This window comes from Haliotis rubra, unplaced genomic scaffold (assembly GCF_003918875.1).
Source record: "Haliotis rubra isolate DU_JTF1 unplaced genomic scaffold, ASM391887v1 Scf31, whole genome shotgun sequence".
In the NCBI taxonomy this organism is placed as follows: Eukaryota; Metazoa; Mollusca; class Gastropoda; order Lepetellida; family Haliotidae; genus Haliotis; species Haliotis rubra.
This window is the reverse complement of record NW_025766980.1, coordinates 986,115-1,012,241: the sequence shown is the minus strand read 5'-3', so window position 1 is coordinate 1,012,241 and position 26,127 is coordinate 986,115.

The window sequence follows — 26,127 nt, the reverse complement described above, 5'->3', positions numbered from 1 at the left end:
TGTTATCGAAGGAGGGAGATGTGATTATGTGCCTGCGGGCTAGTACATGCTCTGATCTAAGGTGATAGCCATAGACGATATTATATCAGTGCCCATGTTTACAACACGAGTGCCTAAATGTAGGTATTTGTCGAGCGAGAGCGAGGGGTATACCGATAATTAGGCACGAGTTTCGTAAACTTAGTATGATATGGGCACGAATATAATGTTTTATTTATTACCGAAGTCGTCAAATTGAAGGAAATAAACCCAAATCTACTTTCAAAGATAGGGTGACTACCCACCGTCGCCGCTTATAGAACGCAACGTCATAGAAGAAGCGTGACGTCATAGCATTGTTTATGACATCACATCACCATGACAAAGTGATATGAACCCTGATATTTTCGCACTCGTAGGTAATAAAAAACGGTTACTTGGTTGTTTGGTTAATGGCATCACCAACATGTCTGCGAAAGGCTTTCATTTACTAAATTGCATAAATCAGAAGGAGATTACAGTTTGGCAAAATGTAGATGACAAACGTGGGAGCAATGCTCTGTTATTCGTGCCCATATCATAGGGTTGTACTGTACGATCTCTCTCTGTGGCTATAATCTGCGAACCATAATGTCCCAAACATGCTGTATGGTGTTGCGATCTGCACCAAGGTAGACGTAAGAGTTCCCCAGTGGACCGTGCATGATGTAGTCATGCATTGTCGTCCATGAAGACTGGGCTTGACTTAACCCTCAATAACATGCCACATACTTTGAATATTTGCTTATCAACTACAAAATCACATACTTTTCGAAGTTATCGAGCTGTAGTTTACTGAAAATCGATATTGACGGGTATATGTATTGCACGTGATTGCACGTAACACATGTTATCTTTGGAATTACACTTTCTCACGCGATTACAGGTGATTCCACATATCTAAAATCCGTGTATAGTGGATCACAATAATCATGCAAACAAACATAATTATGATATGAATATTCATATATGGGGGGTAAATAGCATAGGTGTTGTAATCATTGTTTCTTGTACAGGTTCAGGTTTCGACTGTTTCGACAAAAGAACGTTGTGATGCATTTGATGTTAGACAATATATTCGTAGAACTCTGTTTCATTTGCACAATATACATGAATAAAACGTTCATTCCATTAATGGGTTTGGCTCCATTCTATCTCCGGGAACTAGTCTAGGAAGGTCACTCAGATCAGCTAGTCAGCAAAGCTTAGATGTTCCATCTGTCCGAACCACAACATACGGGGACAGAACATTTAGCAGAGCGGGTGCTGTACTCTGGAATGGATTACCTGAAAATGTTAGAAAATCGGAAAATATCAATAGCTTCCGATCTTGTCTCAAAACTATCCTCTTCAAACGAGCATTCGACTAAGCGCACATGAGCAGGACTCTGGATATGTAGCGCTATTCAAATGTCTAATTTGATTTGATTTGATTCGAAAACCAGTGTGTCATTATATCATTAAAAGTTTTCATGATTGTAAACTTAAATGGGGAGATTTATGGCTTCATGGTTCACAGCCGACAGAAAAGAATTCTAGCAAATGACTATAATTTCAATTGCACATGACACAATTTGTTTTTGAAATTACATAGTGAATCATTAATAGAATACATGACCTATTCACATTTGCAAGTGGTGCAGTTATTATGTCAATGGTTGTGTCAATTGCGTTTCGTTGTATCCAGCAGTCCATACTTAGAGAAGCCGGTAGATGTGGAATTCGTTTACTTGGTAAATGCATTTCACTTGTATTCAGGACAATCCCCTTTCAGCCCACACGTAAAACATATTTGCAATATCGTACAAGCCCCTTTGTCGGAGGCTAAAGCCTTTTCAGACTGCTGAGTATGGAGATATCCCGGGCTTACTGTAGTTTTGCTGAAAGGATTATGATTACCATACACTGTATAACACCAGCAATGGCGCCTGGCTCTTATGCCTTTTGATGTACATATTTTTGTAAAATGTGAGCGACATTTCATGGGACAAACAGTTGAGAGCTGCGTGTTTACTACTGCGTGTTTCGTCTACTGTTCACGTGTCATGTGATCAGTCTGTCTGCGACCTTTGATTCCATTACCGACAGTGTGAAGATTCGCACATCGGGCTTCAGCTGGCTAATGGCATTTAAACACAAGACAACCTACAATAACATACACAAGTAGGAAGTGTATCCACGCGTAGCCCCTTCCGTGGTCTTGTGGAGAGGGCATCTTCTCGAAGGCGGAAACTCTGTGGTTTCGAATGGCCTCATTATGCCAAAAACGTTAAATCATGGTACATGTCGTCCCCTTGCCTCTCGACGATCATTAAAGGTCACATGCAACGAAAACACAACTTTGCAGATTCTGATACCTTTCGGTATTGACTTGCAGTAACAAATTATCCAAATTGCAAATTCAACTTATAAAGTTGAAAAATAATGCGATGAAAAAACCCGCGAAATCGGAATTCAAACGATCCACTAATTTCACCCCAGCGCTGGGGTGAAATGTGGTTTCAACAGTTGTGCTGCGCTGCGCCCATGCCGCATGCGCAGTGATTATGTTCGCGCGGCTTGAACCGGGAAGGCGACTCGTAAAAACACAGCAAGTGATGCGTGCAAGGATTATCGCTGTCGTCGAAGTTGGAGAACAAAAGATGTTTCTTGTGATTACAAGCATCTTTGGTCTTAAGTAATAAAAATACACAGGTCCCATGCTTTTTCTTATATGTTTTCACATCTTGCTTTTGGGGGGTTGGCAGATTTGCAAACCAAGTTTTCAAGAAAGTGTAGCATTAGAAATACTAATTTCTTTGTTAAAAATTGCTCAGCTTGAAAAGTGAAATGTTTTAATACATGCCTATGGAAACATAGAAAAATATGTTGATTGTGATGAGCAGTCTCTGTCACAGACAAAACTCAATGTCTGTTTTATTGACACATATATGTCGGCCTGCCTGTCCGCTGATGACAATATGCAATACACAACTTCAATCATTGACCACATGCAATTTGAACTTGAAACGTATCAGGCTATACACCATAAACAAAATACATTGATTTATGGCCCGTGTTCTGTCTCTGTCACATTATGTAATTACACAGACAGGCAGGTGTGATACTTGTACACATGACATGTTATTATGTCTGTGGGTTGCAAACAAACAGCATCCATTTTTCACGGATGACTGGATCGGACGGAAACCGGTGCAAACTCAGATTGTCAGTTTCAAGTCCTGCTCTGTACTTGAACGAAAGACAGTTTCCAGCCACGCAGTAGTTCACCATATCAGTATTTTTTGATTGGATCGAACGCAAATGCAGAAAAAATGAGCATCTATTTACAAAACCCAACATCTCTATATACACACGCACACAATGATCCCTCAGATTAACGGCAATAAACCAGCCAATGAAAGACTTCGTTACACTTGAGTGCACACCCACCCGCTCTGACTGGGTTCGGTCTCCGGGGTGCTTCGTTTCGAGGGAAGTAAACCCAAGTATCAAATATTGTACTTTTGATTTGCGATTGTACGCTTATAATTTTATTTGTTTTTTCATAATCAGCAATGTATATTATATGTCATGAATAAGTGATAATTGTGTTTTAATTATGTTTCTCTTTTTGGTTGCGTGAGACCTTTAAACAATGGCTCATAGTCAGCATTCCGTGTCAGAGGGGTATCCATTATATACATCTGCGGAATGCTATCTCAGTTGGTTAGCACTATAAAGCCGCCATAATTATGTTCGAATGGTACAAGTGGTGCACACACAAGCATGGATGCGTTATCATAGTGGTCAGATGGGTCGACCATCGACGAAAAATGATTGTGTCAGTAGATGATGAAGAACACATAAGTTACGTTTTCATATCTTTGATATTCCTATCACACGAAAAGGTCCATATACATATAACTATTCTCTTTGGACTTACTTGCCTTTTCCAGAAACAAGCAACCATCATCAGATTTGATATGTTTTTCTGCAAAACATATAATGAATAACGTTGATGGGGAGTGAAATACTTTTGTTAGAAAGAACAAAATCGATACCCAACATGCACATCTGAGGCGAATAGCACTTTTCATGGACCATTTTTTTGGACGAGAGAAACAGCGAATAACGACACAGACAAAACAGCACGTTACATGGTACAAGGAAAGTATAATTAGAAAGACTTTTCCCCGCTGTAAACAAGCGAAGATTCACTCACGCAGCTGGTTCCTGGGCGTTGACTCCTATTTCATCCCAAGAATACCTAGCGTAAGAACCGATAAATCTTGTGACATAAGTGGTACATTCCTCCTCAAACCCGGATGTTTTTCATACGCGTCGTGGCTTAAGTGAGCTTCTGCAGGTCGTGTTCCGTTTTTTCTACTATTGTGGGAAGACGTATGCCTTTTACAACAACCTTGTAACCGTTTTATACAGCTGTTGAGTTGAGAAAACGCACGTCTATAAATAACTGAATTTGGTTTACTAAACATGCAAACCTTAAAATGGCTAAATCTAACACGAAAACAAGAAAGATAAATGCCGGTCTTTTTCAGGAATACTGTTAGTATATCAACAAACCTCCTTGGCACTGGAGCTGCCTTGGGTGGAACTTGACAGAAATGTGAACCACTGTACGAGAGACTTACCTGAGAATATACAGGAGGACGTTGAAGACGTGAGGATCAATGTTGAACGCACCGTTTATCACTGTAATGATAGTGGGTTCATGTGGAAGGACAAGTCAGATGTGTCTCATGTTGCTATCTGTTTGTTTGGTGAAACTGACGAGCACTAATACAGTACTTAGACGACAATGAAAATGATCAGTAAAATCTAGGATCAATTTCCAATAATACAAGATCCAACCTTGCACTGCAATTTACGGCCACACATCCGAGACATACACAAACGTGTAGTAACTACAGACAACTACATAAACAACTGAAGATTATTTTCTTTTTTTGGTTTTGCAATCGAATATGCATTCAAATCTAGGAATTTAATATTGTCTACTTGCGTTAGTTAAGTTATCATATATACAATCTTATATATAAATGCATCTTGCATAAAGGCGCTTTATGTGCAAATGATTTATCTATCACTATAACTTGACTTGAAAAGTTTAGTTTTATGTGTATTATTTTGTCTATTCCGTTTCCAAAGTGAAATCAAGTGAATGAATCAGAACATTTAAAGCAATTCATCGTTGTTCCATTGGCATCCATATCTTCAACATTAGGATGAGTCAGATTAGGTTTGTATAGTGCTTTTTTTATTGGCAATCTGTTTCTGTCAGTAATACATATGATGATTCCGGTAACAATAAAATAAATCAATTACAACATACACTGTCTACTCCCATATCACAAGTAGAATCCAATTGCACAAATATTGCAATATATTTAAAAGTAATATAGTTAAAAGTAATATACTTAATATGAAATGTATTGTATTCAGTTCTGTCAATGTTTCACCTATCTTAAATAGATGTTTTGAGTTTCCGATTAAGCATACATGGGGCTTTATAAATAGAGATTACTAAACGAGTGTCTGTCAGATACCATTTATCTTACAACGAGTTGTTTCAAAACGTATTTAACGAGCGAAAGCGAGTTAAATACGTTTTGAAACAACGAGTTGTAAGATAAATGGTATCTGACAGACACGAGTACAGTAATCTGTTTCTTACACACCATAAAATCGCACCATTTTATGGTCGAATACATTCAAATTTCATATTTTCTCATCGTAGCTGCGCAATAATACACAACACAACGTTTATGAATGAGTGACGTCACCTGGCTTCCTAATCACTACTCATCCCCATGGTGACCCTCCACAAAAAAGTTTCTGCCACCTCTTCGCATCATCAAGGCAATAGTGATCATGAAAACTAGATAACATCACAGAAAGTTAATTAAATACTCTTAAAACGATGATGTTACCGTGCAAATGTGGATGATTTTAATTCTTGCAAGCAAAACATATTTGAGCATGTGACGTCATCGTTATCGCTTGGTTGTTGTCGTCATCGGAAGATTGTTTCGGATATCTCTGCACATTTGGGATCTGTACTTGTGTACCAGTTTCTGTTCAGTGTTCCCCCGTCGACCGGAGCCAAAACTATTGAGTGTGTGTAATTAGGTGCACCCAATGTGCTTGTGACATTGCTGAGGTTACGTTCACTATCAATGGGGGACTACTCTTCTTCGCCACAGCCTTCTCGTTTTCCCGAGCCAGAAACTGCCACTTGGAATGTAATGGAATTTACGGAGTTTTCAGTATGAAACGTGAGTTGATTACATTCTGTATGTTATCAAGACATAAACTTTTCATTATCATGCGTCGGAGGAATGTCTTGAGCAATGACTTTTGTGTAGATAAACCGTTCCTGTACATGTTCGATTGAATAGAAAAGACGTGTGCCACCATTTGCACTCATGAAACCTTGCAAAACGTTCCATGTTGTACATTGTTTCAACGAGTGTGTTTTGGTTCTGATTGTCATGAGTGAATTTGATAACATTGCAATCACATAGTATCTCGGAGCTGGAAGTGGGTCTTCATCATGTGTATCAGTGAAACATGTCATCTTGATCAATGCATCAAAGAAACAACGAGGCAAATCGATCTCACAATGGACAGGCACTGACTGTATCGTGTCAGGTATATTTGCAAGACGACACATGACACTTGTCGCATCTCTCCAGTAAAAGTACCTGTGTTGTACATTTTGAATTTCGAAGGGAATCAAGGGCTTTATCTCTAACGGTGATTTTCACATAATTGTTTACACAGGTATCACTGATTGTTGCAGCCATTTTGAATTCATGACTAAGAATCAAAAGTTTTAATAAAAGGAATTAGAAAATAAATAGATTCGTGTTATATTTATTCTACTTGTGACTCATTGTATAAATACCTGTTTATGTTGCAATCGCGAAAATAACAGGTAGGTGTAAAGGGGTATTGTTTGCACGAGTAACAGATTTCTGTTCGATTGAAGCACGAGTAACTTATCAATGAATTTTAATCAGGAAAGTAGTCCGTCATAACCTGACCCTAGGTCATCACCATGGAGTAGCCAATCACGGGATTAGAAATCGATCTCACACATATGTGTGATACCAGTTTTCTCACATGGGTTTCTCACCCACGGCCGTGTAAGAACAAAATATCAGTAACTTCCCGTTACTCTGTATTAGATACAATGACGGAAAACCAAGTTCTATGGATAGTCAACTTCTTTATTCCAAATGAGTGCGACGTTTCGGTGTAGGTACTAACACCGTTGTGATACAAAGAGTTGTATCATGGAGAATATATACATAGCTGCATAGTGAGTATATACAATTGACAAGGTTGACATACATTGGATTGCTAATTAGTGATTGAGCGGAGTAGGTTGCTGCACAGAGTGGTAGTGATTAAAACAATATGCAGAATGCGTTTATACAATATATAAGTTGATGTACACTGAGATGGTAATAGTGAGTTGAAGAGAGTAGGTTGATGTACACATTGATTGGCTGTGATTACAATACACAACGTCATCATTACTGAACCAACGAAAGAACAGTACCATCACAAGTATCACCAATCCAATTGTGTTGAACAAGTACCACCAAATCACAGATACTTTACACGGACCACCGAAGCAATAGTGGTGCAAATATTACACAGACCACTGAACAAGTAGTGGTGTGCATAACATGGACAATCACATGGACAGTATTTTACAAGAACCACAAAAAACCAAAAAGCAACAAAAAAACACAACAACAACAAACAAACAAAATACAAAACCAAACCAAAACAGTATGGGTGTTGTACGGTGACCAGGCAACAAAGTATTTGTCTGGAATGGGCACGCCATTACGTCACCATACACCAAGTCGTGTAGAATGATGACATGGGTACATAATGGTGGACGTTCAAATAATCGTGCGACAGGAATCAAGCGATTTACATTTAACTAGCGCTCCATGCATCTAGAGTGCAATCACACACTATGAGCGTACACTTACGTGTGATACTTCAAGGTTGGCAGTGTAAGATATGGTGCTCGGTAATGGTGACATTCGGATCGTAACATTCGGTAGCAGTAAGACATTATAAATGATGGTTGCAGTAACGATTGCATTGCGATTGATCGCTTGGCAAAGAACAGGCGACATCACCTTGAGGTAACTGGAGTCTCCATCTGTACCATCTATTTGTTTCAGTCTCTAACAATGCTGAGGAGAAACGTGATAGTAAACCCAAGGGAAATTCACCAAATGTTGCTTTTTAGTTATTTAAGTATAACGAGTGCTTCATCTGCAACCAGACAATTAAGGATGCAAGCGTATTGCAGATAAACGTAAACATCAGGATTGTATACTGACAACAATACAAGTCTATACCGACACAGCGAAAAAGGCAAAATTGCGATTGAAATCATATTGATGAATCACTGAGAACAAGTGCTGACATAAGCACTTCTTGGAAACAGTAGGCATACACTGCTCCAATGTTATCAACCAGCACAATTTTCTTTTAAAAATCATGCGTCTGGTTTAATGTTGCATTCAGCCATAATTAAGTATATCCATCTGTAAGAAAACGAATCTTGGTCAGAAAATTGCAAATCCAGTGTTTGATAACAAGAGAAATGGTCCACAATATCAACCACTAACAGAACCTGACCACCCAAGCCATGTTTCTACAAATGTACTTTGCATTAATTGCAGGAGACAATTGTAATCACTAGGTAAACATTGTATTGGTTTTCCCAGTCATAGGTCATAGATATATTGATAGTGGATCAGACAAACATATTTATGATACGGTTTGAAGTATAAAAAGGAAGCTGCTGTGCGGATACATCTGATGAATACACAAATGTTGCATGTATATGATGTCTCGAAGACCGTAGTTTCTAACATCGCATGTGATCAGAAGACACAACTGCTGTTTTTCCTTCAACATCAAAGAATTCCTCGTTATGACGTAATGTTGGAGTTTCTCATCTTTAAAGAGACTTTCTTTACGAAATGATTTAAATCTGCATTTGTAAAGCTAGTCATCGATACGAGTGCATTGTTATGACGTTCATCTAATGTACTTGACTCAGAGCTGAGCCTTTTGACTACTCATATAAATCTTTGAATAAACAACATGTAACCTTGGGCAGTTGGAATCCTCATATTAAACAAAGCTTTAAGTGTTCTTGTCTGCGTGCATTATACGTATTTGGGAGTAAGCTTTAACATCTTATAAATTGTGTAAACTTTAGTGAAAATCATTTGATGTTAACTTCAATGCTGAGTCTGCGTTTAAACCGACTTTGGTAGGATTGACTTACGATTTGACTTCGAAGTGTAACTGCGCGCAAACTGCATGTTTTGTGTTTTCACAAATTACATTCATGGCCTTATTCATGCCCACCGCAAATCAGTTTGCATATATTGAAAGGCTTCCAGAGCATGTTATTATGTCTGTTACATCGATGCGAAATTCTCAATACCATGTGTTAATTCATGTTCATCGGCCATCATAATTACCTCTTTTCAAATAAACAATGATTTAGAAAATAGATAAGGTAATACAGAGCTTAAGATAGATATGGCGTTATTCAGTGAACTGATGATACGTACAATCATAACATGCGAGTGATAATGGACTTATTACATTGATAAACAAACCATAACATCAAAAGTTGAAAATCAATTCTATTCACAATGTGCATGCCTCTTCTGTAAGGACAAAGTGTACTAGCATCCAAGCGTAGGGATTCGTACTGTGTTGTTCTTTACTAAGTCTTCAGAGACTACACGAACGTGTGAGCTTCTCAATCAGCTGCTGGAGTTATCACCACGTGAATGTCATTTGAATCGAGCACTTATGCTCGTGAATGGCAAGTTTAAAATAGACATCGATTCTGGATGAGGGCAGACTGCGCAACATATAAATTATCCACATCATGTCATTGGCAACGGGATAACATTCGCCAATGGTCAGCGATGATGTAAACTTGTTGGATGTGAGAGGCATGAACGTTTACAGATAAGTATATACAATGGGGTTCTGGACCACTTTCAACCAAAGCCTCTGCAAAGCCTTATTTCACAAGTAAGGCTTTGGTCAAAGCCTCTGCAAAGCCTTATTTCTAGCTCTTGCTACCATTTCCCCTACTATGAAAAAGTTTGGGGGACCTCCTAGCCGCGCCGGGGGTATGGCTGGAGTGTGTTGGTATCCTGGGGCACCGCTATGCTGGAGGTAACACTGTGCCGTACGGTACGATCAATAATTCCGCTCTTACAAACCCCCTACCTGGCCCATCCCTCAAGTAGTACAAGTTAGGCTCGTCTGCTTTGATGTCCACTTTATCTATGTTGTAAGTTTTGACTGACCATATAGGATCGGTGGCTCGCTTACGGCTATCACCCTCGTGTTCCCCCGGCTGGTATAGATACCTCACTAGGGCCCTATCTGGTATCTGTTTCTCCTTCCCACGCAATGGAGCAGCCGGCTCTGCAACTATTGATTTTAGTTTGATAGCGTCTGCCGGTTTCTTATCAGTGAGCCGGGTGACTTCATGGTTGATTGCCGACACCACCTTGGGTAACCTCGCGACCCATTCAGTCGATCGTTTTCCCGGGGTTGCCATCTCCCTAGCATACTGATGTCGAATAAAGCTCAGCCAAAGTCCTATTAAATCTCTCAACTATGGCTTGGCTGCGATGGGCTCCAGCCGTGCCACGCCTGACCTTTGTATCGTGTTTGGCTAGCAGTTGTGACACGTCACCCATGAACTCCCGTCCGGGGTCAACTTGCAGCTCTGTTGGCCACGTCAGCGGACTGCGTTTGTATATGCGTTCGAATCCTCTGGCTACCTGGGCCGAATCTTTCGCGGTCAAGGGCTCGGCTTCCTTGTAGCGACTGGCTACGTCCACTACGGTTAAGGCATACTTGTACCTCTTGTCGTGGGGTAGGAACAGTAGGTCTGCCTGGTGAACGCTATTAGGTATGTTAATACCGAACCTCCTTCTAGGCACGTAGCGTGGTGCCGGCAAATAGATCTGCCACAGGGCTTGTTTTTCAAGCCACGCTTTGGCCTCCTCCGGGGGTACTCGCGCCATTTTAGCCAGCTTATCTACAGCGCTAGCTCCTTTCCAGTACCCACGCGGGCTATAGTAAATAGCCTCAAACTTTCTCTGATTCCGTGACATGTTCAATTTTCTCATGCCCATACGCGTACGTGTTTATCCCATCAATAGCTATCCAACGTTTAGTGTCCATAGGCGACAGGGACGTCTTGTTTATAGTCAGTCCGTATATCTTATGCCCATCACTTCTAAGCGTGTTCATTTTATGCCTAAAGGTACGGGTCTTGAACAGGGCTTCCTTGAATCTGGCGTGTTTGATGTGTTGTTTCACCACGTACTTCTTAACACCCTTAGCCTTCCGGATCTCACCATTGTCGGCCTTCAGTATGGAGTACATCTTAGGCCTCAACCCTATGTACTCGGCTATGGGCGTGCCAGCACACTCATCCTTCATCTTACCTAGGACCTTTTTATTTACCGTACTGTGTATGGCATGGTCCTTGGGGTAGTCGCTGGTGTCATACAAATCGAGGTGTTTTTTCATGTCCTCGTACACGTCCTCGGTTCGAATCTCCATCAGCAGGGAATCCGTGTCAGTGTACAGAACTTCACACCTGTCGCCGTACTGTTTCTTAAGTTCGTTGTAGTAAAGTCGTACATCAGGTGTTTGGATAAATCGAGGATGCTCATCCCCCGTAAACAGGCCGGTTGAATTTTATGTGGCTTTTCTTCATGTGTAGGGCAACTAGGTCATCGGTGAATATTTTGCTACGGTTGAATGCCGGACTGGCTATCAGTCTCCTGAGCTTGTCTTCCTCATTCGACCGAACCAGCTTCACGGTCACGCGTTTCCTCAGGTTTTCCATAGTCTTACCAAACACCGAGTTGTTCATGAGCTTGTAGAGATTTTTCTCAAAGTCACTGGTTGCAAGCTTTCGGAGGTCTGTGTTCATTCTGATGTAAGGCTCCATCCAGGGGCTCTGGTTGAACACGAGCACCCTGTGTATTTTGGTCAGCCTCATACCCAACGACAGGTACAGCTGTAGGTTGCGATAGTGAACGATGTACTTGGTCTTATTCATTAAGTTAGGCACGAGTTTTTCAACGTCTGCCACCCGCCCACCTAATAAGTTATGTTGGTACTCAGACATCCAGTCTGGGTTAACCCTCATACGTTCGGGGGCCAGGGGGTAGCTGTTGTGTGATGTGTGTAATGCCTTGGGGTATTCCAAGTCAACCTCGAGGATATAACCTTTATTCGAATCTGGTGCGATGCTCATAACATCGACCTCCTGTGACGCCCATTCGAACCCCCCTGTGGGTAGATACTGGCTCATGGCCCAGCCATACAGGTTGTTGGCGTCGAGGTAGAGAATGTGATTGGTTGGCTTGCTAGGGTCATAGCCCTTAACGTATTGATTATTTGCTTTCGCGTATCGCTTGGTTGCCATGGAGATCCCACCTCGCAAGCCTTTCTCAATGAATAGGTGCATGTCATAATCTGTAAGTAATTCCAACTTAACTCCGGTCTTTTTAAGCAAGGCATCCCACGACAGACCTGGGCTGGTGTAATACCATGCGGGGTCGAGTTTATACTGCTTGAAACACGTCCGCCTAAACGTTTCAAACACGTCGGCTAACAGCAGTACATCTGTCCTCAAGTACAGGTCGTGATAATCCCCCAGGTTCTTACAACCCAGTTTATTCCATACATTAATAGCGTGTGAGTAATCATCTTGGGATATTGCTGAGTCGGTCAGATTGCTGTAAAATTCTCTGATGGGGGGTAGTCTGGTCTCGGCGAACTTGACCCAACTATCCATGTACTCATAGGGGTACACACCCTTCCTCATAAGCAGGGGTCTAGTCTCGGCGTCTGTGTATCGGTCGGTGATAGGGAAGGTATCGTTGGCCTTGACCAGACTGTCTAATGAAGACAATAGAAATTGTACTGAATCTATGAACCTAAGGCCGTTTAAGCTGAAGGAGATGTATCTCTCCATGTTGTTGGGGATGCACGTTATATTACCATCGATTTTCGCGATGGCCTGCATGATTAAGTGAGAGTCGTACCCTCTCAAGTTGTGAAAGACCACGGGGATGTTTATTGTCTTAGGGATGATTCTAAGCTTGAGGTTACACGCGCTGTGAGCGGCGCCTCTATACTTACCGGTTACGTGGCAGTGATCTCTCACCGAATCACCATTCAGTGGTGAGTCACACACGTGACAGTTAGTGCTACAGGCGTGAGCTAGCCTGTCGGCTCGGGTCATACGCATGGGAGCGACTCTATACAGTGCATTCCTAATAATTTTTTCTTCTTCCTGCAAACACTTTAGAAACCTTTCAGCCGCGTCAGGGCCCCTATACACTACCGGAGCTTTCGTTTCCCCATCACAACGGACGACAATGTATCCAAACCCACAGGCTTCATGCTCTTGTGTTTTGTGGGTGGTTGGGGTATCCCCAACAGCAGCGGCAGCCTCAACTGGTTTAACCAAGGCTTCAAAGTCGGCGTATATGATATAAGGCACAGACATTTGGTTCTTGTGGTTACCGAATTTTAGGATATTGTCACCTTCTTTAGGCATGTCGACTCGTATAGCCGTCTGCCCCACACCTTGGCAATCCTCCCGGTGGGATTCTAATAAATCAGCTCGTGTGAAGCCATGTAGGCACCGTTCGCAGAAGTGGGTCTTTTCTCTGTGTGCTGATTGGTCATACAACAGCCTGCTAAAGTGTTTTATCCATGTGTAGTGATACTTGTCACCTCGCTGAATCATGAATATATTGATAAGGGGTTTCCCCCCCCTTGGGGCCCCCCCAACGGACTGACCCTGTGTACTATTGTTGTGTTACCTTCGTGCCCAAAAACATTTATAGCTAGATTATTCTGTTTTTCGATTTTAGTGATCTGGGATATGGGGGTTGGTTCATCTATACCATCCCAGTTGAGCCCATCGTCTTGGGGATAGCTAGAAGGCCTGTCTGAATGAGTGTCAGCTGGAAACAAGGCTGACCTGATAGCTACCCTCAGGCAATCGTCTCCTCTATTCTTGACATTGACCATGGCATGTTTTTTCCTATAGTAGTGGGGCAAGTCTAGGTATGACCCGCCTCTGAACGGCACGTAGTTAGCTATGTCTAGATAGACATTATCGATTTTATCTACAGTCCACCCAGACCCCAAGTGTGTGTAGCGTTCTAGGTATTCCCGTATCTGCTGAAAACTGGTATCGATTGATGCGTCAATGGTCTCTATATGGGTCACGACCTGTTGTTTGCCTCGGAAGTAAGGCTGAACGTACTCAGTGACACCTCCCCCCACGTTCTTATCGAGCGACATTTTCACTGTGATTTGAAATTTGATACTTCCCAGACTGTTTAGTTCCTGGTTTATTTTATCAGCTATCAGAGGCTTGATATCTGTAATGTCTATGTTCCTATCAACATGCATGCGCCAGCCTCTCAAATAGTTACCCTAGGCTCAGTGGGTACGAACTGTAGGTCGACAGCTCTATTCTGCCGTAACAGTTCTACAAGCTGTGGCTTTCTCATTCGGGAATATCCCCCTAACCCCAAATCACGTGCCTGAACTTTCAGTTCTTTTACAGTGGGAGGTTTTGCTACGGGGGCATGTGATAACAATGCCATTAACCCGGCTCTCCCCAGGTTTGAATAACCCGTGAATCCAAGCTGTTTTGCTTGAGCTTTTAATTGTTTTACCGTGGGAGGGGCTTCTAAACCTAGTAATCTCAACAATGCTGGCTTCCGCATTCGAGAATACCCGATCACACCTCGCTGCCTGGCGACCCGCTTAAGTTCACCAACAGTAGTCATAGTTGCGTACACACCTAAGAGAACCAATGTCTAATTGGCCCACCGTAAGGTAAAAAATCAAGATACACCTTATCGATTATTCCCTCAACCCACCCGGAATATGCGCAGCATAGTAGGGTGTTTTGTATTACTTGCAACGAGTCGTCAACAAGTATATCTATATCCCCATGCACATCTACTCGCCCACCATCAAAGTAATTCCAAGTGTGCCCAGCCCATGGCACATCAAACCCTACTTTTACAATGATTGTAAATGAGCACCCCTTATATAGTTCCCTAATAATCATGGGTTTGAGGACACTGATATCTATACTTTTCCCCACATCCATCTGCCAGCTGCTCAGGCAACCTTCCCTGGGCTCAATTTCCACAAACATAGCTATACGTAGGTGTGTATAATCTCTAATTGGGACCAGCCTTAGACCGCTATCTTGAGAAGTCGCCTACGTTCTTTTATGTAGGCCTTTTTATTCTCGTAGATGAGGTGATGTCTGACTACGTTCGCCCCGTGAGCTTTACATAGACAGTAGTGCCCTTTAACCCCTATACCGCACACAGAACACACGTAGTTAGGGCTTCCCATGTGGAAACAACAGTACCCCTGAGTCCTGCATTTCCTACCACAGGCCTCGGTCTTCCCCATAAGTATGTATTCGCATCGGTATGGAGCAGGTCTCATGTTTAGCATACTTATATGGGTATTTAGTCTAATTGTTTCGCAACCAACGCAGTCGCTGCTATACCCAGCGCTATGAAGCCCAGTTCACGGTCCATTTGCCCCTTGGATGGTGTGTAGTACTGAGCGAGTGTGGGTTTATTGAGTGGTTGCAACCGTTTACCAGTTAATAAGTAGTATTCTCTCGCTGCGTCGTCGACATCGTGGAATGTTTGAACGGCATGGTTTTCACGCCTGAGTTGTTCGTTAATGTAATCGATCCTCTGGAGGCGTTTTTTAGCGTACTCAGCCTGTGCTGTTTGTAAGTTCTCAATAGCGAGATCATGCCGCTTCCTCTCTTCCTGTATTTCAGCCGCGTGTGACTCTCGTAGTTTCGAGAAGAGGAAATTACTCCCGGAAAATGCTAGGGCATTTACTAACGCCCCACCGACCATCATAGCTATCGTGGCCATCTTTACTTCATAATATTTTCAGGTAGTATCCCTTGTTTTACTAGGATGTCTTTTGTGGCCATCGCCATACCAAGGTTCATTATGAGCATACCCATATCCTGCAGGTTGAAATCTAGCTTGATAGTTGGTTGTTTAAGCACCATTTTGGTCAACCGAGCGTATCCTACGGCTAGACTGGCGACCACTGTGGCGTGGTATGCGTCGTTGACGAACGTTTTCCCCTCAGACATTATGTATATGATATAAAAATATTAAATTATAACATGATATGCGGGTCGACCTCTAATTGTGGGTGAGGGTTTCCCTCCCCGGGATCCCTGTGTGGGTCTCCCTCCCTGGGATTCCTGTGTCGTGTATATAACCACGAGATAGCCACGGCAGCAGTTGCGCATACAACTAACAAGAGTCGCTCCGGGTGAGTCACCCTGATAATTTTATGTTGGTTACACCACCGTTTTTTACCGGCAGCTACTCTCTTAGGATTCTTCTGCCTGGTTACTGTTTCCCCCAACTTTGGGGTCTCCACCGCCACCTGTGAAGGGGTCGCCTCCAGTTGGGGTTTCCTCCAGTTGGGGTTTCCTCCAGTTGGGGTTCCCCCAACTTTGGTGTCTCCTGTGCAGCATCCATCTATACTATTATTATTATTTTTCCTCTCAAATTGACAATGCTTTGCTGTAATAATCGCCGCCGTCACTGGGGCTAACAACATACCATATTTGTGGTACAGCTCGCAGCTAATAGAGCTCAAGGCGTGTTCGATAAAAGGGTCTTTCTCGAGGTCTTCCCACAATCGGCGTTCCTGGGGAATGGGAAGGAAGTATGACGCAATACTAGTGTATATCTGGGTCATAGCCGATCCTATTGTTTTTGTCATTTCTGCACCTAGTCTAGCCTCGTATCTAGCGTACAGTTTATCGATTTCTTCGGCTGACATTTTGTGAATTTTATCATGAGTGTAGTCTCCAAAGTAATGTTTGGCTTTGCCACCAACAGCCAACGCCACCAGTTTCTCTCGCTTATCATCATCCACCTGGGGTGACTGGGGTACCAACAATTGTTCAAGCAATTCCTCACACTCCATCTTATAATGTAACAAGTAAGTTTTAGTTTTAACAATATAATACCCGATGCAGGCAAAACACAGCGAAATAAAGGTTAAGTTGCACACGACGAACACTTCAAATATCATAGCTATAACTAAATGCTAAGCATTGCTAAGCATTTGCTAAGCATTTGCTAAGCTTTTGCTAAGCATTTGCTAAGCATTTGCTAAGCATTGCTAAGCATTGCTAAGCTAAAACACCCTATAGGCTACTGGTTGATCGGTCTTGAGCACGAGCTTAGCGTGTTTAGTTTCAGCGAGCTGTTTCTTCACCCGTTCCCGTTCTAATTTACTCATCACATCGTTCTCTCTCAAACACTCTTCGAACGAATCCCTGTCCTTGCAGTGAAATAAGGCCACCCATCGCGTCTGCTCCCTGAGGTCTTTCAACACCGAGTTGAACTTCTGCGTCAGTACCCATACGCTGTGATTTGCGTGTCGGCCGGAGAAGGCCAGGTACGATAGCATGTCTCTCTTTTTTGTTATCTCGCGATTAGCGCTGCAGTCGTCCAGTATGAACAGTGTAGACTCCCCTTTAAATTTCTCGTAAAGAGCTTTCAACCAGTCCTGCAGGCGTGTTCCCGGGTCGACTTTGTGTACGTCCGGGTCAGTCATCACCCAAGGTCTTTCCGTGTACGTTTTATTCATGCTCAGAGTAGGGCACATGATAACGATGTTATCAAACACATCCTTGTAGTAACCCTCCAACATATCCAACACGAAAACGGTCTTCCCACAACCAGTCTGCCCGCACACTATGGCGCAGTGTGGGTCGCGGGGTAGCAATAGCTTGCTGGCAGGCAGTGATGGCTTGCCGGCAGGCAAATCAGTAGATGGCCTGCACGAATCTCCCATTGTCTATATTAAGTTGCGCGTCCATAATAACGTACAGATATAATTTCAACTTACCAGCGGGTTGAGCCTTCTTGGTAATCTGGATAGTAATCCCCTCGCTGCCATTGTCTATGCGACGGCCGCTACCGTGTAGTTTATCGTCATCCGTGGATCGCATGTCCAACCATAGGGCGTACTTGGTGGTCAGGTATTCACCGATCTTCACGGAGGATAGGTCCAGGTCCTTGGTTATGTGGTGTTGTTTGGCTGGTAGCTTTTTTATCTCATCCCACTGCTGGTATGGCCTCATACCATGACTGAACAGCTGGTTGGGCACGCCCTCGATGGTCACTTCCACCTTTTCAATCTCGGGGTTGAAAAACTTCTCGCTGTCCCTCCGGAACGGCTCGTAATCCTCCACTGGGACGACCAGGATGCCTTTCATCGATCGCGCCGGCACGTTCAGGTTGATATTCCACACAGTGTCGCTCTTATCTCGTACGACTGATCTATGCCTCAGTATGCGGTCGTACAGGATGGCCATCTTCCCAGAGTACTGGCTTCGAACCTGCCTGGCCAGCTCGGGCTAGTGACCATGTCGAACTCCAGAGAGATGTTGTCTATGGCGTAACTGGCCTCATCACCGTTCGGCGTACGCACTACTTTGCTGTAGTCGTTAAACGTTAGCTCGTATTCAAGCCTATCACCCAGCGCGGCCTGGTAAAACGGTGCGTGTCCCGTGAGCAACTCGAAGTCGAGCGGCACGCAGAACCGGTTCCCGTACGCTTGAGCGATGGCCTTTTCACCGTCCGTGATCTTGTCTAGCTGGTCTTGCGTGAAGGCATACCCTATGCGCGACCTGGTCGATTTGCTGATACCCTGGTACACGTCATTGACACGTTCTCCCTCGCTTTTCCAGAGATCCCCGTAGCAGTGAAACACGTCGCTGTCGTCGATGCTCAGCACCTCGTTACCGCTGATCTTGATGGTGGTTTTCTTGATGATGGCTCGACCTACGTTCCGCACTAGCTCGCGTTTGTCGTTGGTGGAGGTCAACGTGAGGTTGAACGCCAGTCGAACCGTGCCTGGTACAATGAGGTCATTCTCGCCAAGGTTTGGAAATCTAACCAGCAGCGTTTGATTCTGGTCTATCTTGCTGGGATTGTTGGTGATGGTCACCGACTGGCGCACGGCTCTGGCACCTAGAGGCTCTCTTGATCTTCTGAAAGGATCTAGTTTTCTACCGTACATTGTTATATAAATGAAATATATTTTAATACTAAATAATGGCAGAGTACATACCTATGGATGATATGTGGGATGATAGTGCCCAGGCATTCGAGGATGACACCACATTCACTACCCCCTTAAGTACTGAACTTGTACAGCCTGCTGTCGACGATTATTACAACGCAGTTGAAAATAGAGACAACATCAAGCCGTTGGGAAGGGACTATGCCAAGTTTACCGTCGATAAGAAGGGCACGCTGCGATTGAAGGCTCACCCGGGGGTCGATATCATAAAAAAAGACGGGAAGCCGTATGCTTTGTCAACACTCACCAGTCGCCCTGGTGGGGTCAGCTGATCCGTGATGAACTAGGCTTCATAGATTACGGTGGCGCGCGGCCAAAGCTTCCCCCGAAGGCCGTCCAAGATCTGCAAGCAGCCAGGGCCAATACTGGGGATGCTAAAGAAACGTCGGACAGTATCGAGAAAATATTGACCACGTACCATGACAAACCCTTGCCGGGTCTCGAATTTCCCCTGAGGGAACTGCGAGGCCTAGACGAAGCCTTGAAACATGTACGCGGAGAACTCGTGAACAACATGGGGAAACTTAATGAAATCGATGAGCACATCGCTCGCGAGAAAATAAAACTCACCGAAGCGGATGGTGATATGAAACGTCGTATCGAGGAGAGAATAAAAAACTTGGAAGACGAGAGACGGACTCGGTTGGAATCCGCTTCCTCTAACCGGGAAGCCCTCCGATCCCAGATCAGTAGAGTACGGGAAACCATCGATCGAGTCCTAAATGAAGACACCACGCTAGCTGACAGGATTCGGATCCTGTTCCGGGAGCAAGGCATCACCATCGCCAGCATTCTGACTGCATTGGGCTTCATCATATCAACCCTGGTGGTGTCACTGAGTGGGGGTACCCCCACGCCTGCCGGCGGCAGTGGCACACCACCACCCAGTGGTGGTGTCAAAGACTGGATTAAAAAACTCGGGGAGGCCCTGGCTAAACTGGCTGGTAAGGCTGCCGAAGCCCTGCCCGGCATCCTGGGTAGCATCGTCTCGTGGTTGTTGGGCGCTCTGGCTAAAACTGCCACGTGGCTTAGTCAAAACCTGTGGGCAGCCATCGTCGCCGTGGCGGGTCTGGTGTACGTAGCGGCTAAGAAATTTTTAACCAAATAAGCCCCAAAGCTACCCCACCAACCACCAGGGCTGTTTTACGATCGATGTGCTGCTGATTGGATTGTGGGGGTGACCCCACAGGGGGCGTTGGTTGAACCCTAGGCTCCGGGGGTGGCGCTACTATACCCGTTTCACCGGTTGTGGGTGGTGGGACGTGGGGGACGTTGACATCGAGGTTGATGCCCAACTTTTGGTCCGCCGTGGCTACAACTATTTTGTTGTTGTAGCCCACTACTTTGTTTACCCTCAGTTGCATATCACTCGGAGCCATGTACAGCCCCACATCGAAGACGTAGTCGACTTTCGACCTGGCATATTCCAACACGTCTTGGTAGCGTTTGATGGCACTCGGGAGATCAACTGGAGCATTGATAGCATCCTCAACGTTGGCAACGAACTGTTTCTGAGCGTCGTAAGCAGTCCCCTTACCGATAATACTGGAACGCGTTTGCGTCTGCGCACCCAACACCGCCCACACGTACGTTCGAATCGAGTCGTTTAAGCGTTCAGTGCCGGCACGAGTAAACCCTTTCGACGTGTCCAACATAAACTTTTTCCAGTCATCCGCTGCCCCTCCCTGATCAAACCTCCAGACTCTGTACTCCTTGTTGGCATTGAAAGCCATGTAACGGTCATCCCACTCGTTGGTTGTGAAGAGATGATACGACTTGTATCCCCAATCTTTCACCAGCAGTTTGCTGGCTTCCACAAGGGGCATTTGGTGAACGATGGGGATACCCAACCCGTGGTTCGGCCCCGGCAAACGCCAATCCGTCTTCGGGTTAAGTTCGAATTCGTTGCAAATACGTTCGTAGGCTCGCCTATCGTACTTGTTGTTTAATGGGTTCCATGCATTGTCCTGTGGGAGCGGGACGCTGATTTCTTTAAGGATACGCCTGACCTGGTAGTACACGTGGAACTTGAACACAGACTGACTCAGCGGTCCCCGCCGAGTGTCGGTCAATGTCACACCACACCCCGTTGTAGCGCACCACACGGCGAAGTTGAGTTGATTCTGCCAGAACTGCATCGGGTTGTTGAACCAAGCATGAACTACCTTAGCGTTAGTCACCGAAAATTTATACAGGCTGAACACATCTAAAAGCTGGGCGTTGAAATACATCCCATCAGCAACCGCGATCTTCATGGGTGAGAAATCTATGTCCAGTTTAGGGTAAAACACTCCAGGGGAGTAAGACACTCCTTGCGAGGATGCTCCTCCTTGGGAATACATTTTAAAACTATTATATAATGAGCATATATACTCTAACATGTACATAACACTTCCAGGAATAACGGCGGTGAGGCCATTCAGCTGGCCTTACACGCGATCGATAATACGTCCGGTCACCTCGAAGTCGCACTCTGCGATATCACCTACCTACCGCCAATGGACTAACATCAACGCCAGCAACAATAAGCTGTTCGTTCAGTGGAACTCGCAGCCAGATAACTGGCGGCTACTACAGCGTGTGCTCGCTAAGCGATGAGGTCTTCAAACCCCTGGGGCCGAACTCAAGATGAACGACTCAAACGGCACAGTGGTGTTAATCAACAACGGAAGAAACTCCTTGAGGCTCGGCCGGCCATTGGCGAGGACACTCGGTATGTCACCTGACGAGATAAAACCAACAACAACCGTCACAGGCACGAAGTTACCCGACCTAGTACCGTACCGAGAGCTGTACATTCATCTAGGTCAGGTGAGCACAGCGTACAACATTCAAGGGGTCACCCTTCCACTATACTGAGAGCCGTGCGGTGAAAGCGGAGAAATACAACGACGGTAGAACCGAGTCGTTTTCACCGCGGCAGTATAAGAGGTTGACTCAGGGCAACATACCTGAGCTGATAATATCGGTGTTAGATATAAATCATAATCCCGTGAATATAGGATACCTCAGCTTAACGCTTCACATAAAATGACCAGCGCACAAGGGCCCGGGGTGAAAAAATGCGTCAATGTGGGGATCTCCGACCTCGGGGACACACGCGGTTTCGACGCTCCCGGAGTAGATGGTAAATTGTACGCCTTGCAACTGAAAAACAACATTTACAAACGCGTTGAAGTCCCCTCGGTGGAGCCCTAGGTGATATAGTAGATACCTCAAGGCGGTAGTCAACACTAAGTACACCCTAGTCACCACGGTAATGATAGTGGATAATATACCCATCGTTCGGGGGCAAACTGTTCGACTTAGACGATGTTGAGAGCACTACCGTCGCCCGAAACAAGCCATATACGCTCGTCTTCACCGAAGATGACAAGTGGGTGTTGTTACCAGATAAAGACGACTGGTTTCTCAATATTAGGCTCGGCTCCCCCCTATGTGTTCACGGATAACAAAGACAACCACCTAAACAAAGTCGTTAACAACGGAACCCTGCTCGTGGCTTACGTCCCGACTCAGAGACGTAGCGTAGTCATCAGCCCAGTCGCCAGTATGGCAGCCCACATGCTATCGAGTAAAGCGGGCATGCAAAACGTGACATTGCAGTTGGTGTCTGAATTTGAAGGCGTGGTCAGGATACTAGAGAGTCTACCGGCGAACTCAACACTGATCATCAAAGTCTACCTAGGGGAACCATCGGGGAATGATGTCGAGATCGTGAAGGGGGTCAAACTCGGGTGGGTGAAACGACACCAGTATCACGTTTGCACAGTTTACGTGCGGATGGGTGTCGGCTCCAACACCAGTCTGCAGGGTGTCACCGTGATCGTGGAAAACACGATATCACTAACCAAGATCTTCCTACCTGACAACATACACTTCATGGGGATTAAGTTCACCCCTGAACTATTATCAGAAAACCAGTTGGAAATTATATCGTAATAGTATTATAGCAATGTCTTGGCTTCACCCCAACACTACGATTAACGACTTAGGGGACACGGAGGGATTCGACCAGCCTGGTGAGGAAGACACCTTGTACGTCTTACACTTCAAAAACAACGTGTATAGGCGGGTGTCGTTATCAGATCTTAAAGAGCCTGAATGGATAGTCAACTTAACACTCGCCTCACCTTATATCACATTAAAGGAAGGAAATAATATCTCTGAAATTAAGAATAGCGGTACCCGGCCCCGGGTGTTTCATTCCGGCCCCTAATACAACGATTTCACTAAGATCGGCACCCAATATGTTATCTTCATTCCACGGGGGTGAGTTAAGGTATGACTGCTACGGGTTCATAGGGATTCCGGCTATGGTACCAGGCTCCACGCTCATCATAGAAGTCTCCATAGGGGGTGATCCTGCAGAACAACAACTTTTACCCCGGGGTGACTGTACACTGGAGTTCCCAGGCCAGTTATCAACGTTTCCGTATCATCATACAACCGGACCCCTCAACGGGTTCTATAACCCCCTTAATAAGCCCCTACCATGGGTGGATAATAACCCCCTACTTTGAGGGGTTTCGTGTGGATGCAGAGTTACCTATTACATTCTCACCTATTCTCCTACAGAAGGATTTATACCTTATAAGCCTCAAGTACGTTGATCGAAGGTTAAATGAAACCCAATTAAAATATCTTTTGCAATATATATTATAGGATGGGCCTGTACCCAGTCGTAGAGGAAGTAGCGAAGACCCTGGAAACCGTAGACGGGTTCCGCTTGAGACAGTTATGTGATGTAAAACGTCAACTAGAGCAAGACCGCGACACGCGGAAAGCACTATGTAAAAAGTACCATAGAGCTTTCAATATCGTGGACGGGGCTGATACTGCCCTTATGGCAACCAGCATGGGGCTAGGAGCGGCAGGTGTTGGGTTGTTAGCTACCATCGTGGCTACCCCCGTAGTGCTAGGTATCGAAATAACAGCTGGGGTGGCAGGGGTGTTAGGGTTGGTGCTTAAGTTTGCATCCCCGCAGACTGCATCGTAAGGCATTGAAACACGATGAGATCAGGGTTCTGGCCGAAGCAAAGCTGAACACAGTAAGTGAGCGTATTTCCACGGCACTCACTGACAGTAAGATCTCAGAGGATGAGTTTAGTTCAATCCTCTCTGAACTCACAAAATATAACAAAATGAAACAAGAGATTCGGTCCAAGTCTCGTAAGTCTACTATCAGCGAGGATGATAAAAAAAGTACATAGAACAAGGGGTGAAAAAAGCCCGGCAAGCCTTTATTACAAACACCAAAGAGATCATAGGCGATTCACATTAAACTGTTTCATCGAGGTAAACATGGCATAGTGCCGACCACGGCACGTTAGACGCAGCCCAGTATTGGATGGTGCAATCCCAGGATACCAACACACTCCAGCCATACCCCCGGCGCGGCTAGGAGGTCCCCCCAAACTTTTTCATAGTAGGGGAAATGGTAGCAAGAGCTAAGGGCCCGACCAAAGCCTTACTTGTGAAATAAGGCTTTGCAGAGGCTTTGGTTGAAAGTGGTCCAGAACCCCCATTGTATATACCAAACATATTTAGAAAGGTTTCTATCCCTGCTACTATGATTAATAATATATAACGAAGCAAACCTGCGAGGATGGTCTCACACTGCTTGGAACACTTTTCTACACGTAGCATTACATATGTACCAATATTTACCTTCAGACAGCATAATGATTTATTTAGTAAAGCCTTTTCACACAGCTGTTACAATTTGCACAGCTGTCGTTTGAGCAAATAATTTATGATTAAATATGATTAAGTCTAAAAACACATGTTTGTGAACATGTGCGTTTTGTGATAAACTTAAAAGGTAAGCTTATAATGAACATATGAGGGATGTTCTCGGGTGAATACCCCGCCCAGGCCCAGCTTGGCGTAGCTTTTCAGGTGGAAAGGCGGGCAATGTAATGCAAACTGTGCCTGTGCCACCCCCATACAGAGCACCCAGTACCTCTACCAGGTACAGTGCCAGGCCCCACCCTAGGCCATAGGGGTGCGATGGTGGTCTTGAGAACTTGAGTCCTATCTGTCTGGAACACTCATATAGTGCTACGCACTCACATGTGCACACTTGTGCACATGAAGCATCTTCTCTTGTGAATACTTCCAGCTATGTAAATGATATGCACCTCAGTGTAAATACATGCACTGTTCACTGTGTTACTCCTTTGGCTGTCACTAATTGTGTTATGTTTCCTTGTGTGAACACTAGTGAGTGTAAAAGTATGTCTAATGTTGATACACATACACTGTATGTATAATGATCACCATTCAAGTACCCTTTACAATACCATAATAAGTGATGATAGTCATGCTATCTCTCCCCCTAAGAACATTTATAGATCAACTTCTTATGTGAATGATACAAGTGTTGAACATACAATGCCTAATAATGTTGATGCTAACACTGTTAGCAACACATCTATTACCCCTGAAAATCCATGTCTCTCAGATAAAAAAAACCCATTTGTGTATATGAATCCTCAACCCATATGAATGATGCTAGTAACATTGATCCTGCATATAACGATGAAGATGCTACCTATGATCACAACACTTTGACAAATGATGTAAATGATGACTCTGTAATGAACATAAACACTATTGATGTATCAGAATTATCATCAGAAACTATGATACATGCTTATGATAATAATTCCACTAGCCAGACTGATGAACTCCACACCAGCACAACTTCCCTTAAGTCAGTTCACACCGCTGAAGCTGGAGAATATAGTATACCACAGACACAACCTACATCAACTAACCAGTTTAGTAATGAAACTGCAACTAATGATG